Source organism: Stegodyphus dumicola, chromosome X1 (assembly GCF_044657685.1).
Source record: "Stegodyphus dumicola isolate Sdum_Otavi_A_Nest chromosome X1, ASM4465768v1".
Taxonomy (NCBI): domain Eukaryota; kingdom Metazoa; phylum Arthropoda; class Arachnida; order Araneae; family Eresidae; genus Stegodyphus; species Stegodyphus dumicola.
Window position 1 is genome coordinate 133946236 of NC_140780.1, and position 14799 is coordinate 133961034.

The 14799-nt window shown below is 30.3% G+C and overlaps 1 protein-coding gene and 1 long non-coding RNA gene across 7 annotated transcripts in view; one reads left to right on the top strand and one right to left on the bottom strand.

Moving 5' to 3' along the window:
• Positions 1 to 14799, top strand: part of LOC118185019 (poly(rC)-binding protein 3-like) — a 263776-nt gene that overhangs the window by 97693 nt on the left and 151284 nt on the right. For 4 of the 6 annotated variants that reach the window (XM_035354794.2, XM_035354795.2, XM_035354789.2 and 1 more), the window contains exon 1: positions 5072 to 5230. The exons of 1 other annotated variant lie outside the window; for it this stretch is intronic. The gene's annotated coding sequence lies outside the window, so the exon portion shown is untranslated. Of the gene's footprint in view, positions 1 to 3033; positions 3102 to 5071; positions 5231 to 14799 lie in introns of those variants that run through there. One more of the 6 variants, XM_035354792.2, reaches the window with a different exon arrangement.
• Positions 1 to 14799, bottom strand: part of LOC146993270 (uncharacterized) — a 118303-nt gene that overhangs the window by 5428 nt on the left and 98076 nt on the right. The gene's annotated exons all lie outside the window — the stretch shown is intronic.

The window sequence follows — 14799 nt, forward strand, 5'->3', positions numbered from 1 at the left end:
GGCCTATTACAGGGGTGGCCAAAGTGCGGCTCTCGCAGGCAATTTGTGCGGCTCGTGGATATAAAATATATGTATGAAATATGGTAAACTAAAACTATTCAGTGTCCAAAAAGAAGTAATTAGTTAGTTTAGACTCTTTTTATAACGTTATCGGGGATTTCTTTCTATTTAAAATCATCTTCCACTACTTCTATAATAATGTAAATATGAACTTGTGGCTTTTAGAAAATCTAGATGCGGCTCTCGAACATTCCTGAATTCAAACGTGCGGCTCTTACAGACATGAAGTTTGGCCAACCCTGACCTATTATAACGTCTTTGTCTTTCATGTTGCCCCTCAAGTAGTCAAATTCAAGAGATATGCCACAAATCTTTAATTTATCGCTCAACTTTCAGTTGTATTGCTAAAAACGTTAAGCGGTTTAAAAAACTTAAGTCTTCATTTTACCTTTCGAAAATATATGTAACTGATGAAATTTTAAATGTATTTAATTTATAATCCATTCAACTAACAATTTTTATGATAATTTTCAATACTGTTACAATAAATAAAAATATTTTTAATGCCAAATATTATGTACCTCAATACAAAATCATTTGGGATTTTTTTAATGTACACATATTTGATATAATTTAAAATACAGTTAGTATATAAAGCGTGTAGAATGGATAATTATGAATGGAATTGTCAACCTTATTGGTATTTTTAATGCCATATATTACGTACTTCAGTACAGAATAGTTTTTTTTCCTTTATTTAATTCTTCTATTTTTTTTTCTTTTTATTTAATTTCGAATAACGTATATTCGAACGATTTGAGCTTAATATTTTGTGTTAAGTTCCCCATTAAAGAAGCGGAGAAATAATATCAAAATAAAAGACGACGGATCGAATATAATCTAAATAAGGCAACAAAACTGTTATTTTTTTCTCTTAATATTTTCCCTTGATTATCTACCCTGATTTCGTCTACCTAGTCGCAGATTAACTAAAAGCTTTGTTAACCAAAACTGACTCTATATAAAGCATGCTGTAAATACTAATATATCTTCGGTCTATAGCATTGATTCTGTGTTGCTAAAGAGTAAATTTATTTTTAATTTTTAATTAGTATGTTTTACATTTAATTTCACAGAGTAGTTTATTTCCCATTGTAATACTCGAATTGCATCTGAATATTAAAAAAACTCAGTGGAGCAACAGACCTAATGGGTTAAGGCCTGCAGCGCCCGAAATCTGCTTTCTTGACCGTGGGCCCCGGGGTTCGTAAGCATATGCCCTGAACAAGTGGACAACTTGTCGCAGGACCCCCAGTGTTTAGTCCCCAAGCGAACTTGGTACTCGTTTTATCGACCCAAGTGATGGAATGAAAGGCTGAGTCGACCTTGCCAAGCCCGGGAATTGAATCCCGTACCTGTGGTGCTGCTGCGCGATGCGATAGCCACTGCGCCAACATCTGAATATTTACTGCGTTAGAAAAATAACTCATTATAAAATGCATAGTAAAATAAATTTAACATTTCATTAGATAGGAACATAATAAATTGCTTGGAAAATCTAAAAAGTGGACTTTTGAATCAAATTTCGTAGACTAAGGCCGAGGTGATGCTATACTGTTTGCTACACAATAGAATGCGGATTAATCTCTAGACAGCAAGAGTTTCGTTTTAATATTAAACACTTTTTCCATAAAATGTTCTTCTTTGCAAAGGTGTGTCAAGATTATTTTTAAGGCAAGGTTATATATAATAACATAAATTCATTAAAAACTTATCATAAGCAGAGAATTTATATCAGATTATTCAAGATGTATACGACTCAAAATGTATCTAAACGCCCTTTATTATCTTGCCTTTTATTTTCCTTTTATATATAGATAATAATTCTATATAGACTTATGCATAAAAAATATTCTTTTTTATGATACAGAAATCTTGCAGATAAGTTTTGAGATATTGCGTAAGTACATATGAGACTATGTGTAAATTGTGCATATATTTCTTCTCATAACTCAAAAAAGTCCAAAAATTACAACTTATTTACAAAGTCCCCGTTATAATTTTGTACTTCCATTAGGTTTTGATTAAAGTCGATTAAACAGTACTATTTCGTTTTCTATTTAAACGTAACTTTCTTATTAAAAATCAAGTGAATGACGACGTATGTTACCATCTATTGTATTATTATAAAGGAAATATAAATAAACGAAGGATTTCAGCTTAAAACTAATAAACGCATTCCAATCGCTAAAGCAAATTACTGGTGCTCCAAAACTAAATTCGCAGAGTTTGATAAACTTATTATTAAGTAATGTTAAGATTTCTAATGTTCGATTTGTTACGCATACATCATCACATTACGTTTTCCAATATTAAAAATAATGTGATATCAAAATTCATCCAAATCTGAACACCTGATTAAAAATTAAGCACCATATATATGCATTTAGATATTTAATTTTTACATTTCTCATTATTTTAATTACTTAATATATAAATATTTTAATTTTGAAAATTATTCTGTGATACATTACAGTAAAAATAAATTATAAAGATATATAATTACTGTTTACCAAGATTACAAAAAATTATTATATTATACGTATTTTTAAACAAAAATTCATATGACTCCTATATATTATAAAAAGAGGTTACCTTGAATGGCAAAAGCAGTACAACTTCTAAAATTAAAATCATGAAATAGAAGATACGTAAGTTGTAAAAATTTATTATTCTGTAAGCGTTGAGGATGCTTAAGAAGAAAACCGTTTCTATCAGTCTGACATCAGTTTTTAAAGAATGTTATTAATTTTTTTATATATGTTTGGTAAGAAATAAGTTTTCATTGTAACTGAAAAAAAGGTAATTTTTAGAATATACAAAATAAATGAAATTGATAACTGCGACTTATATTTTCCCATGTTCGTGTAAAATTTTTTCATTTTTGCAGTATAACGTGAAAGAATTTTTGTTTTGTAAATGGGGGATCTTTATTTTTCTTCTCGATGTATGAATGCCGATTATCTTTTGCAGAATTTAGTTGGACATGATGAAGAATTGCATTACGAAATTTTGAAATTTGTCTTCTTGTTCGGTTTTCGGTGAGTCATTTCTGCCTTTCTTTAATTTTTACATTTGTATGTAAATTGTTTCGTATGAAGATAAATATTTGAATTCTATACATACATTTTATTGCTTCCTTTCTGTGTATACTATCAATTTGCTTAATAGCAAGAATTCAGATGTCCCCTTCCAACTGAACAACTCTCTGAGGAAATCCCCCCAAAAAAGAGGGGGGCAGGTGGAGAAAAGAAAGACTACGGGGGGGGGAAGTATTCTTTAAAATATAACGCTGTAATCATTTACATTTAAATTTAGGCAATTACATTTTAGTTAGGCTTGGAATTTGGAAGGTATTCCGGGAAACACACACATGTATATATATAAAACGTAATGAAAACATTTTTTTAGAAACTTTAAAATCTCCCCAGAAACCAATAAATATAAATAAAAAAATTAAGTGATAAAATTAATAAATGTATAGGCCATCAATTTTCAATATATGAAACATTTTATAAACAATTTAAATAAAATAAAAAGTAAAAGAATTAAAAGTTAATAAAATAGTAGACTAATAAGGATTATTTCAAACACGGCTTTCATCAGAGGAATAAGTAATAAAATTAATAAACGGACTAACCGCTTTTAATTTTGGCTAATTTTGTCGCATATGTTTTTATTTAAATCTATTTATTTATTTTGAGGAGGTTTTTCAAAATTAAAAAAAAAAATTCATTAAATATTTATAATTTATATTTTACTACTTTAGCGCAAATTATCCTTTCCTTGAAATTACAGTCAAGGCCAAGTTAAGAGAATCTTGTGATTAAGTAGAAGTTATACAGAGCTCTTTAATTGTACCAGATAGCAGATAGAATATCTGCTCATGGAGAAGAGGAGCTAGATTCGATCCTCAGCCAGGTCTAAATACTTCGCAAGATTATATAACTAATTCTATTTTAACTTCCTTTTGATATTAAAAAAGAAACACAGACGTCCTTCTTATAAAATCCCATATTTCTTTCCCGTCAAAAGATTACATTGTATTCCCAGCAAATTAAAGTCTGTAAATTATTAAAGATTACATCGCCCTTTCTCGTATTCAGGTCGGAAAAGCAGTATTTTTTCTCTTGATTACGAATGGCTATTTATTGCGCTTCATTAGTATTTTTCATAGCAAAGATTTCATAGCATTTTATACTTTCTTTGTCCCATATTATTAAGCATCCCATTGACCCATTTTATTTTTTCATTCTGTCTCTACTGAATGTTTCACAGCAGTTGCATTACGGCGGACCAAATATGTGCGTTAGAGGGTTCGCAGAAATCCATTTGCAGTATGTTAATGGGAAAATTTAAAATTTTCTCTTTACAGTTAAAATTAAAATAATTAGTGAAAGATGTAAATATTAGTTTCATTCCATAATCAATCATTTTTCCCAGTGAAAAATTTAAGCTTAGTTTTCGAGCGTCTTCAGAACATCACCTTATTATTGGAATTTTTTATAGGCTGTCAACACTTATCATAACCGCTAATTTAATCCATCAAAGCTTATATTTCAATAATTCGAAATAAAAGTTTAAGTTACTTCAAAGTAAATACTTATATGAGCCACAAAATGTTTAAGAGTAAAAGAAAAAGCTTTAAACTATATGAAAAAATATTATTTCTTAAAAGTTCTAACAAAACGCATAATGGAAATACATGCTTCATTATTATTATATTTATTAATAACTCCAATTTAATCACATTTACACCCCTTTTAGTGAATTCTTAGAGCATCTTTTTTCTGTATGCTCGCGCGGAGGTAAAATGTTCTTATATCCTTTGTAGAGTGGCAGTTTCTAGGTTCGGATAATCCTGAGTGCCCTATGGAGAATCTTTTATTTTTTCCTCCACCTTGATGAGCTCTAGGTCTCGACTGTCTTCCCGTTTAAGTATGCCCTGGTCGCTGGCCTATGTTGCGGCATTCGAAAAGGCGACATTCAAGCCAATCAATAAGTAGGTAAGGGCGCTGGAGTACGAGCCGGCAGATGGCAGCAGGAGCGGAGTAAAAGCGTCAGTATCGGGCTGTTCCCGGAGCAAGGCGGTCCATAAAGGAGTCCCTGGGCTCCCCTGTCCTCCTCTGGATTACCTCCGACCTGGTGACCCGGATGCGATAGATAGCAGGTACGGATCCTATCTCATTTGCACCGCAGCTCTTTCGCAGGAGCTGTTATCGATTGTTATTTTCGATATTTGCCCTTTGGTTGACGGCATCCGAATTTCTTATATTATTTTCTAAAACTTGCCTTTAGATGTGCATATTCAATCGATAGGATAAAAAGCATTTTTTTCTTTCCAAAATGATCAATAGAGGGAGGGGAAAAAGATAAACAATCATTCAAAATCTCTCTCTTCCAACAGCAGCAGGAGATCGAATTCATATCTTACGTGTTTTATTATTTTACAGGTAGCATGCATTTTGTTGTAATCTATCTTATTTAACTTTTCTTCAATATCTGTTATAGCGCATCTTTGAAGGTTTAGGATAAATGATCTCCCATTATGTGTTTCCTTTTAAAAGATTTGATAAACTGCCAAATTTGAGTTTCGATTAAGAAGCAGACTTCCTTCTTAATTATGAAATATTTGAGCAGAGTTATTTAAATTATTATTATTTGCATTGATGATAATGCTGATTTTGTGTCTATATTATTTACATTTCTGAGCATAGAAGGGATGACTGAATTCGATATTCTAAAATGTATATGAAGTAGATGGCATTCAAAAAGGAAATTGTCAAATATATACTGAAGGATTGCTTTTTAATCAATGCCGGTGTGTATTTTCTGTTTGTATTGTAGAGTTCTCGCATTGATGGCTGGATAGTGAAGCATTTTATCTGCGGTAAAAAATGAGTGAGGAAGTATAATCAGAACGTAATAAATTAAACATAATGTGAAAGCGATAAAAGTAATATAGAGGGAAAAAATATTCAGCTTTGCCTCAAGTGTTAAAATCTACCACCACTGCTCTGTCTTTCTATTTCTTTTTGAAATTTTATTTTCTTTGCGAAATTAAGTAAAACCGATTGCTATTATTTTTTTATTAAATCTCTGATTTTGCGCGTATTTTATGAATTGAACTCATAAATTGATATTCAAGTGCATTCAAATTAAAATATTTTCCACCTAAGAAATCTATAACAAATCACCTGCATGAATACTTTTCACAACTAATTTAATAGTTTTATCAACAATTAAAATCACGAGTTGTTTTCTTTGCTTATATTATTGTCTTCATAAAGCAAACGCGGAGCTCTGATGATTCCAGAAGAAGAAAAACTTCAACAGAATAACTAAGAGACGATTCTTACATGCATACGGCCAATTCAAATTCCGAAACGTTAGAAACACGTACTGTTTACTAAGAAAAGTTAAATGCAATGAGTTGCGAAGAAACTATCATTTCGTAAAATTTAATTTTCAGAGTTATGGAATTTGCTGCACGGTCTTATGATCACAGAATTCGTGTCAGCCGCTTCGAGGAACGTCAAACAAAACAATCGAGCGCTTCATCACTTTCGCTTGGGTGGTTTTAGAGGTTGTAAATATCCAAACCCTTGTAGATCCATTGTTTATTTTCAAATTTATGTTCCTATTTCAAAATATCCAGATTCATTTTAATTGCCTATTCTCTAGAAAAAGAAACAAATGAAAGGAAAAGATATACCTAAAAAAGGGGTTAATGCAGGTGACATTTTTATTGAAATCCGGCACATACACACTAATATAAATACATAAATTTATTCAGGGTTAAAGCAGAACTATACAAAGAGCATAATTATATTTTATTTATTAAGACATAAGTAATGATAAACTCATTGAGTTGCCGTAATTCTATAGGGATATCCAATGAAAACACGAGACATAAGAAATTAACGATTTAAAATTTTAAAAATGCCAATAATCTGAGTATAATTCATAGCACAAATCTGAAAACTTGTCATATGAAGTTATCAGATCCTAGTAGTATGCTTGAAAATAAGCTATCAATATTAACGTTTTTTTCTCAATATTCCTTTTTGTATTGTTTTGTACGTACTTACTTTATATTTTTATAGAGCTAAAATAAATGTCTCAACTATATTTACAAAAAAAAAAACAGTTTTTCAAAATATTTTGAATGGTGATAACGTTATTATAAAAGGTAAAGTAACCCTCATCATTAATAAGTAAAAAAATTGAAATTAAGATTTTCATTTAAAAAAGCATTTGTTAATTTCGTGTAATCTTAAATCGTTTCCAATTTCTTGACGACCTGAGCATTTTATTTTTAATTTTAATAGTAATCAAAACATAAGATTTTTAAAATGGTGTTTAAATTAATTTAAGTATATAATCTAGTGCTAAGCTAAAACTTTCCACGCTAACTACAGATATGTTGCTCCCATACGATGAAAATAGTCTTATAAAAGAAGTAACCTCACATATTTTAAATTTTGTTGTAACAGAAATCCACAGCTAATGATAGGTAACATAATTACTAAACAAAAATTCGTTTAGATTTTTCATACTCAAAAGTAAAGAAACTGTACATTAGTACATTTATGTATCTATACAAAAATGTAATATTTTGAACAACAGAACCAATACACTATACACAAACGTAAAATAAAATAGATATTATTCATACTTTCACAATTTACACAAATCCGTAATAACATTTAATTACAAATGTATTAGAAACACTCCGATTTTTCCTTAGTATATTTCTTTATTATTAATTTCACATAAATGTTAATACTTCAGATATTATACAATTACTATGTGCAAACAGGAAAAACTTCTATGTACTAAATTAAGAAACCAGAACATCATGTTTTCGGTAAAGAAAAAAAAATCAATCTGCAGCTATTTTTTTTTAAAGTGATTCATAAATAGGCTTCACCCAGAGTCAGTCTTTTCCTTTCCCCAAGCAGAGTTCAGCAAGACCGGAGGGGAAAGTTTACCTGCCGAGACCGACGTTTTCCCTACCGTAGACAATGACTAAAATAAAACGAAGCGGATGCTCGTTACTTCCTCTGGAAATCTTTTTAATGTTGCAGTTGTTCTTTGGTTCATGAGATTCTTTTAATTCATTCCTGAATGATATCGTGCCTTTGTTTCTCATTTCTGTCTGTAAGGTGTTTCCAGTGAGGCGGACTGGATTTTTTATTTTAGTATTTCGAGCACACAATTAGCGACCAGGACAAATTCTAAATTTAGAAACAATTGCCGGGCTTGAAAAACCTAACTCAGCATTCTTTGCAATAGCAAAAGGTTTGAATCTTTGCCAGAGCTGAATGTGCAGAGCAGCGCATTGTTTTGCAACATGCGTTTTCCCCAGCGAAAATAATCATACTATTCTTTCTTTCTTTTTTCACTGTCTTTTTCTTTTTTTATTATTATTATTATTTAGCAATACTACTCTGAAATTCACTATAATATTTTAAGGATAAAAATAATTCCAAAATGTAGTTGCAAATGAACTTTTTATTTTAGAACAATTGTTTTGCTATATTTCGTGTATTTTTTACAATCAGCTTTGTAAAGATTAAAAAGTTTTTAAAAAAGTTTAAAAATCTGAAAGCTTTCAGATTTTATATTATGTCCAAAGGGGCGTTTTTTTTAATGTTTTGTGTGTTACTTTTATTTATTAAATATCATGTTCTTCCCACTAAGCCATAAAATTCAATCAACAACAATATGGCAAAATAATTTTAAAATGAGCATATCTTTAGAATTTTCGATACACAATCTCGCGCGCTGGAGATAATTTTTTTTTGTACAGTGTTGCCATTGCTCGCTTTGAAATCTTTGAGTTTGTTAATCAAATATTCGTTAAAGTGTTACAAAATATGAAATCGATAATAAAAATAAATTCCAAATGCCCATATTCGGGGAAGGATTACGTTATTCCAAATTTGATGGCTCTAGGTACCGTTGTTTTACCACAATGCTAGAAACATACATACATTTATGCAGATTCTTCATTATTTATATTCTTTACATACAATACAGCGCTCTAATATTTGGTGGCAACAATTACAAAAGTGATTCGCCGTTTATAGTAAATCAATGCGAAATGCCAAAATGAAATTTATAATCCTTCTGGGCAAATTGCCCCATTTGGACTAATAAAACATCGCTTACTTAAATGAGCTCCTCAATCAACTGATACATTCTGAACCAGTTCCATAGATTAATTATTCTAGTATATTACCAGAAAAAAAAAAGGTATTATTTAAATGTCTGCAAATTATTTTAATCATATTTGAAAAAGCGTTATGGTATAAAATGAGCATTGTTATAACTGATAATTTTTAAAATGTAAACAGTTTACAAAAATATTAGATGTTATACCTTGCTGTTTGTTATTACATATCAAAGTCTCTAATATATTATGCAACACTGATACAGATTTATTGCTAGGAAAGAAACTACCGATTGCACTACGTAGAAAAAGAAAACTAACTTAGAAAGAGGAAACTAATCTTTGTTTATCGTAAAGAACTTACTTGACAGATATCTTAAAAAATCAGACGGAAATAAAGCTCTTTCAACAACATTAGATTTTCTTATCGCTTTACTGGGTGTAGAGAAACTAGTTGAATAATCATATTGTGTTTCTTTATTTCTTAATTATTTAGTTTTATATTAGCATCAAACGTTAGAATAAAATTTTTGCATCGAATGTACTCATTAAAAAACAACTACAGGTTCATTTCCACTGTGTAAGTGTATTGTTAAAACGAACGAAAAAAGAGGATAGTGGGGAAGAAACATTCTTTGTGGCCGTAAGCTCTTAAATCTCCGTTATTTTAGATTTATTTTTATGGACATTTAAGGTTATTGCTTATTCTTTAAATTTATTCCTCTTTTCAAAACAACTAAAGCCTTGATTATGAGAAATTACCCACATTTGTATGCATGAGAGTATAATACAATCATATGACATTTTTTAATGTTTTTCAAAGAATGTTATTGTTCATTAATTTCTCACAAACGCAGGTTATATTTAAGTCCAGGACACAATGCGATGGAAATATGTTTTAGGCGGTATATGGGCTCAGAAATTTTTATTGCTCTTAAAATATGTTTCATATATTAAATAAAACAATTTGAAGACATTTTAGCTATCTTTAAATTGATTTTCTATTCCTTAGAATTTTTCAGTGATTTTTAAAGCTGATTTTATTATTTAAAACCTACTTAATTTAAAAACCAATATCCTCTGATGTAGTGAACATAATATAATTTTTCTTAGCTTATTCCAGAAGCGAAAAATAACTTCCCGAGAAAAAACTTCTTCCATTATTTAACTGGTAGTCTGCATAATCAGCGGAGCAAAAATTATGCACGATCCATTAATCAGTGAGACATTTTTAAATAAATATATTTTTCGGAATCCCTGTTACTTAATATATTCAACAGACTTAAAATTATTCTTGCGAAGGTTTTAAATACAAAAGGCTAATTTTACAATTGGTTATGCGCCCTAATAATTTTATTACTATTTAATTTATCTTTGAAAGGCTTTCATTCCTGTTAAAAGTACATTATGCATTCTAATGTTTAATTGAAAGATTTCAAAAATTTGTTCCTGCCCGCCAGAAAATCTCTTCAGTGGGAAACTGCTTTAAGAGCTGTAGTAGTAATGAAGAGTAAATAACTTATAATTTTTTCTTGATATAAAATGCAACGGAATTTGTCCCATTTATTTTGCATGCATCAAAATTTAACGAGGCAGTCTTTGTATCAAATACCAAAAAACTATTAAAAAAATGTAGAAAATAACCTCATTAAAAACAGAAAAAAACTATTTAAAGAAATGTAGAAAATACCTCGTTAAAAACTGCATTAGAGCTGAGCTTTTGAGTAGAATCGCTAGCTAGTGAAGATAAATCAGGTTTTAAAAATACATATAAAAGCTTCTGACCATAGCAAAGAAATTTGGGATGAGTGGGAGAAGACGAGCTTTCGATCGATGCAATGCTGTTTCAAGAGCTTTGCAGCTGCGCAGGATGCGCAACAACTTCAAATATCGAACTCTTGAACAAATATCGTCATACTATAGTAAAAATCACGCTATCTTTACAAAAGCAGAAGCCCATTATTAAAAGACGATTAACTTGAACTAATGAAATAATTCAATAGTCCAATGCAAGAAAGGAAGTCTCAGTAAATGAAGTGATTAAAAACTTTTTATATACTTCATACACTTCTCTACATATAAATCTGTGCATTTCTTTTAGAATGTCTTTTATAAGAGATAATTACAAATAATTGTTCTAGTTTATTTCATTAGATAAGTTTATCTCAATCAGATGAGTCACAATTTAAAATTAACTTTCTTACTATACTACAGAAAGTTCTTTACTACTTGCCTACCCCACCTACCCTAAAACGAATAAATACCTACCCTAAAACCAGAGTTTTAAAATTATTGGAATGAAAAGGTATTCTCATTTACAATTAAATATTTCATAAAAACTGCTTTTGAAAATACATCATTGCTTGAAATATATCGCAAATGCATTTAAGAACTGAGAGATCCCAAATTGAGATTTTTGACTGCAATGTATTAAAATATAACTCTTAAAGATAATAACCATTTTCTTGGGCCACAATCTGCAATTAAAACTTGTATTTCGTCCATTCATAAGAAAATTTTCTGGAGAAGGACGGGTTTAGAAAACTGAAAAAATGCTGTTATCTTAACTTGGTAGGTTCTCACTCTTTTTCTGTTGCTGCTTATAATTCACTAGAATTCTTTGCTTAATTAATCTGCGCTATGAAATTGCAATTAATTACTCCTGAACGCTGAACTCGCATCACTTCTGTAGCTAACGAAATTAAGCTGTTTTAGTTGAATGCAATCCTTGTTAAAATAATTATATTCAAATCTAAATTTTGTGAAAAGTCCATTGTGTGAGTGCGAAAAGTTTTTATCTTCCTTAAAACCATGTTATTAATGGTTCAATAACCTCCTGCACCTCTCGAATGAACGCGAACATAAAAAAATAATTTTTGTAATCCAGATATAAGAAATGGCCAATGAAGTTGAAAATTAAACTTCAGGATATCTACTTATATGTGGTAGATAATTATATATGGTAGATAAGTGTTAAAAGTGAAAATAGTTAAAAAAAGAAATAAAATCTAGTGCAGGTTTTTTCAAACACTGAACATCACAAATAGACTTTTCTTTCTTATGAAAAACAAATCTCTTTTACCTCTGAGAAGCTTTTGACTAAACACAATATCCGAAAAACAAATCAGTCATTGAAAGGAAAATACAAATGTTTTTCTTTCAATCGAAACTTGTTGTATTCTGTTTCGTTAATCAAAAAAAATTCTATAAACAAAATAAAGCTAAAATTAAAAATAAAATTATCAAACGAACGTTGACTTTAGGTGAAAGAATGATAGTTGTATCTTCTCAAGTTAGGGGGAAGTCGGGAATTTTAAGTTTTAAATGCCGACAACGTTGAATATAAGGTATATTTTCTACATATGCAATATCGAAACATCAAAGTACAGTTCCTGCATTCAAATTTTTTATCACTTACAAAATGAGTCCTTCAATCTTCAAATTTATAGTTCCAGAATTTGCTTTAACTGCTTTTTACATCCCACTTGCTTATTTGATATAGAAGCTTATAATTAAATGATGAGCACATTTAAAGAAGTAAAGATAGTTAACTGATTTCCATAACTGAATTTTCAAGGTAGCCATGTATTGAAAAACAAAAAAATTTTCCTTTTATGAGGCATGCAGTTACCCATAAATTTCACACAATATTAAGCCTGAGAGAGAAAAATCACGAATTTAAACAGAAAATTACTTAATTTATTGATCAAATTAACGTAAAATTTAGTCTCTGAATTCTAACGATCTTTCTTTAATTCCTCAGATTTGCAATCAGAAGATGTTTCGGAAGAAAGGCTATTTAATTCAACAATCCACTTTAACAGCCCGAAAACATTTTGAAACTATTCTCCAAAATTCTTATTTCGAATGATAGGTTGAAGGATTGGAAGAGAAAATTTTAGTATTTCTAAGATCACTAGAAACTTTTGGTGGCAATATTGTTGTTGTAGTGACTAATCTCACTTGTCTGGTATTAAGTGAAAACTCATGAAATTCCTCGTGGCAAGAGGGCAAGACTGCGCCTGTCATTGGCAAAAGCCTTGGGCACCATGCAGGTAACAGTACGATTTTGCTCAGTTCCGCCCCCAATATTTAAGGACAGCGTCTTGGGAGGATGAGACCGAGGCTCTCTGGCCCCTCTTCCCTTACCATGAGATTCTTAAGAGAACTTTCGGCTGGCTGCATATTCTGAGTGGCCTCATACCGCAGAGACGCTATACATTTTCAAACATCCAGGCATTCTTTTGAATTCGAACCCAGGCTCTTTGGTATGCCAATCAGATTCACTAACCACTATCCCGCTTGGTGGCAATGTATTTTCTGTATACTTTCTTACTTTTGGTTATCGAAAGAAATTAAAATTATGGTAACTGCCTGAAATACTTCAGTAAACTTTGAAACTAAGGCCTCTAAAAGAACGATGAAACACTCTTTTCTTTTCTTGAAAAAACTTCCATATCGTAATATGGATAATTTCAAATGCATCTTCTCTTTAGAAAATTCTTCCTTAGAATAAAAAAGAAATGTTTCCCGATCAGGTCATATTCAATACAGAATCTGTAACATAAACTGAAAAACTTATCAATTTACTAAAAACAAGTCAGACAGGTTGGCAGTTGACTTCATAATTATACCATCGGCACAAGAAACCTGCTTTGCCAATTTGAGAATATTCGAATCAATAAAATCATATCACAAAGTCTTCAGAAGGACCTAGTATCTTACTAGGTTGAAAATTATGATGCGTTTTCTAAGACGAAAAAAAATCATGCTTCATTTTTAAGACGATAAAAAAATCATGCTGTTAACTTCTTGCTCATTCCATATTAATAGAGCATATTGAAAAACAATTGTTAATACTTTTGATAATCATCCACTTATCAGAGACCATTTATACATTACCTTTTACTGCAATTAAATATATAATTACTTACTGGCATTCTTATTATCTCACATAGCCGATATCAGATTCGAAGAAAGCTACGTAGTTTAGTTTGCTCCGATGAACAAATAGTATATTAAATATGAAATAAAAAACTCAATGTGAAATATATGTAGTATTATAGGAAATACATATACTGTGTATAACATTTGAATGTGCTTATTATACTAGTTATTCCTTTTCTTAAAGTTTCAGCATTTGAAATTCCACGAATTTCCTCAGTTTTCAGAAAATTCAACGTTTGCGAGTCTTTTGAGTAACAAGAGTAGCTTCAACAAGCCATCAAACAAAAACCTTAAAAGAAATCAGTTTTACTAAGACCACCTAAAATGATGTAGACTACAGGTTTGTTAAATTTGCTTAACCATTAAAACGGTAATCCTTCTCCTCAGAAAATGCAGAGCAAATCCTTCTAAAAAACGTGCTAGAATGGATGGCTTCTGTGCTTCCTGTTTGTAAAAACTTCTTGACATTTTCGTCTAATCGATTTTTTCCTTCACAGAAGGCTAGCAACATTTCCTTGGCAGTCGCAGCATTATAAATGAAAATTTAAGTACAAGCTCTGAAGTCGTCTAAATTTATTATTCTCAAAGGATAAATAGGTCTTGCAGACTTTTTA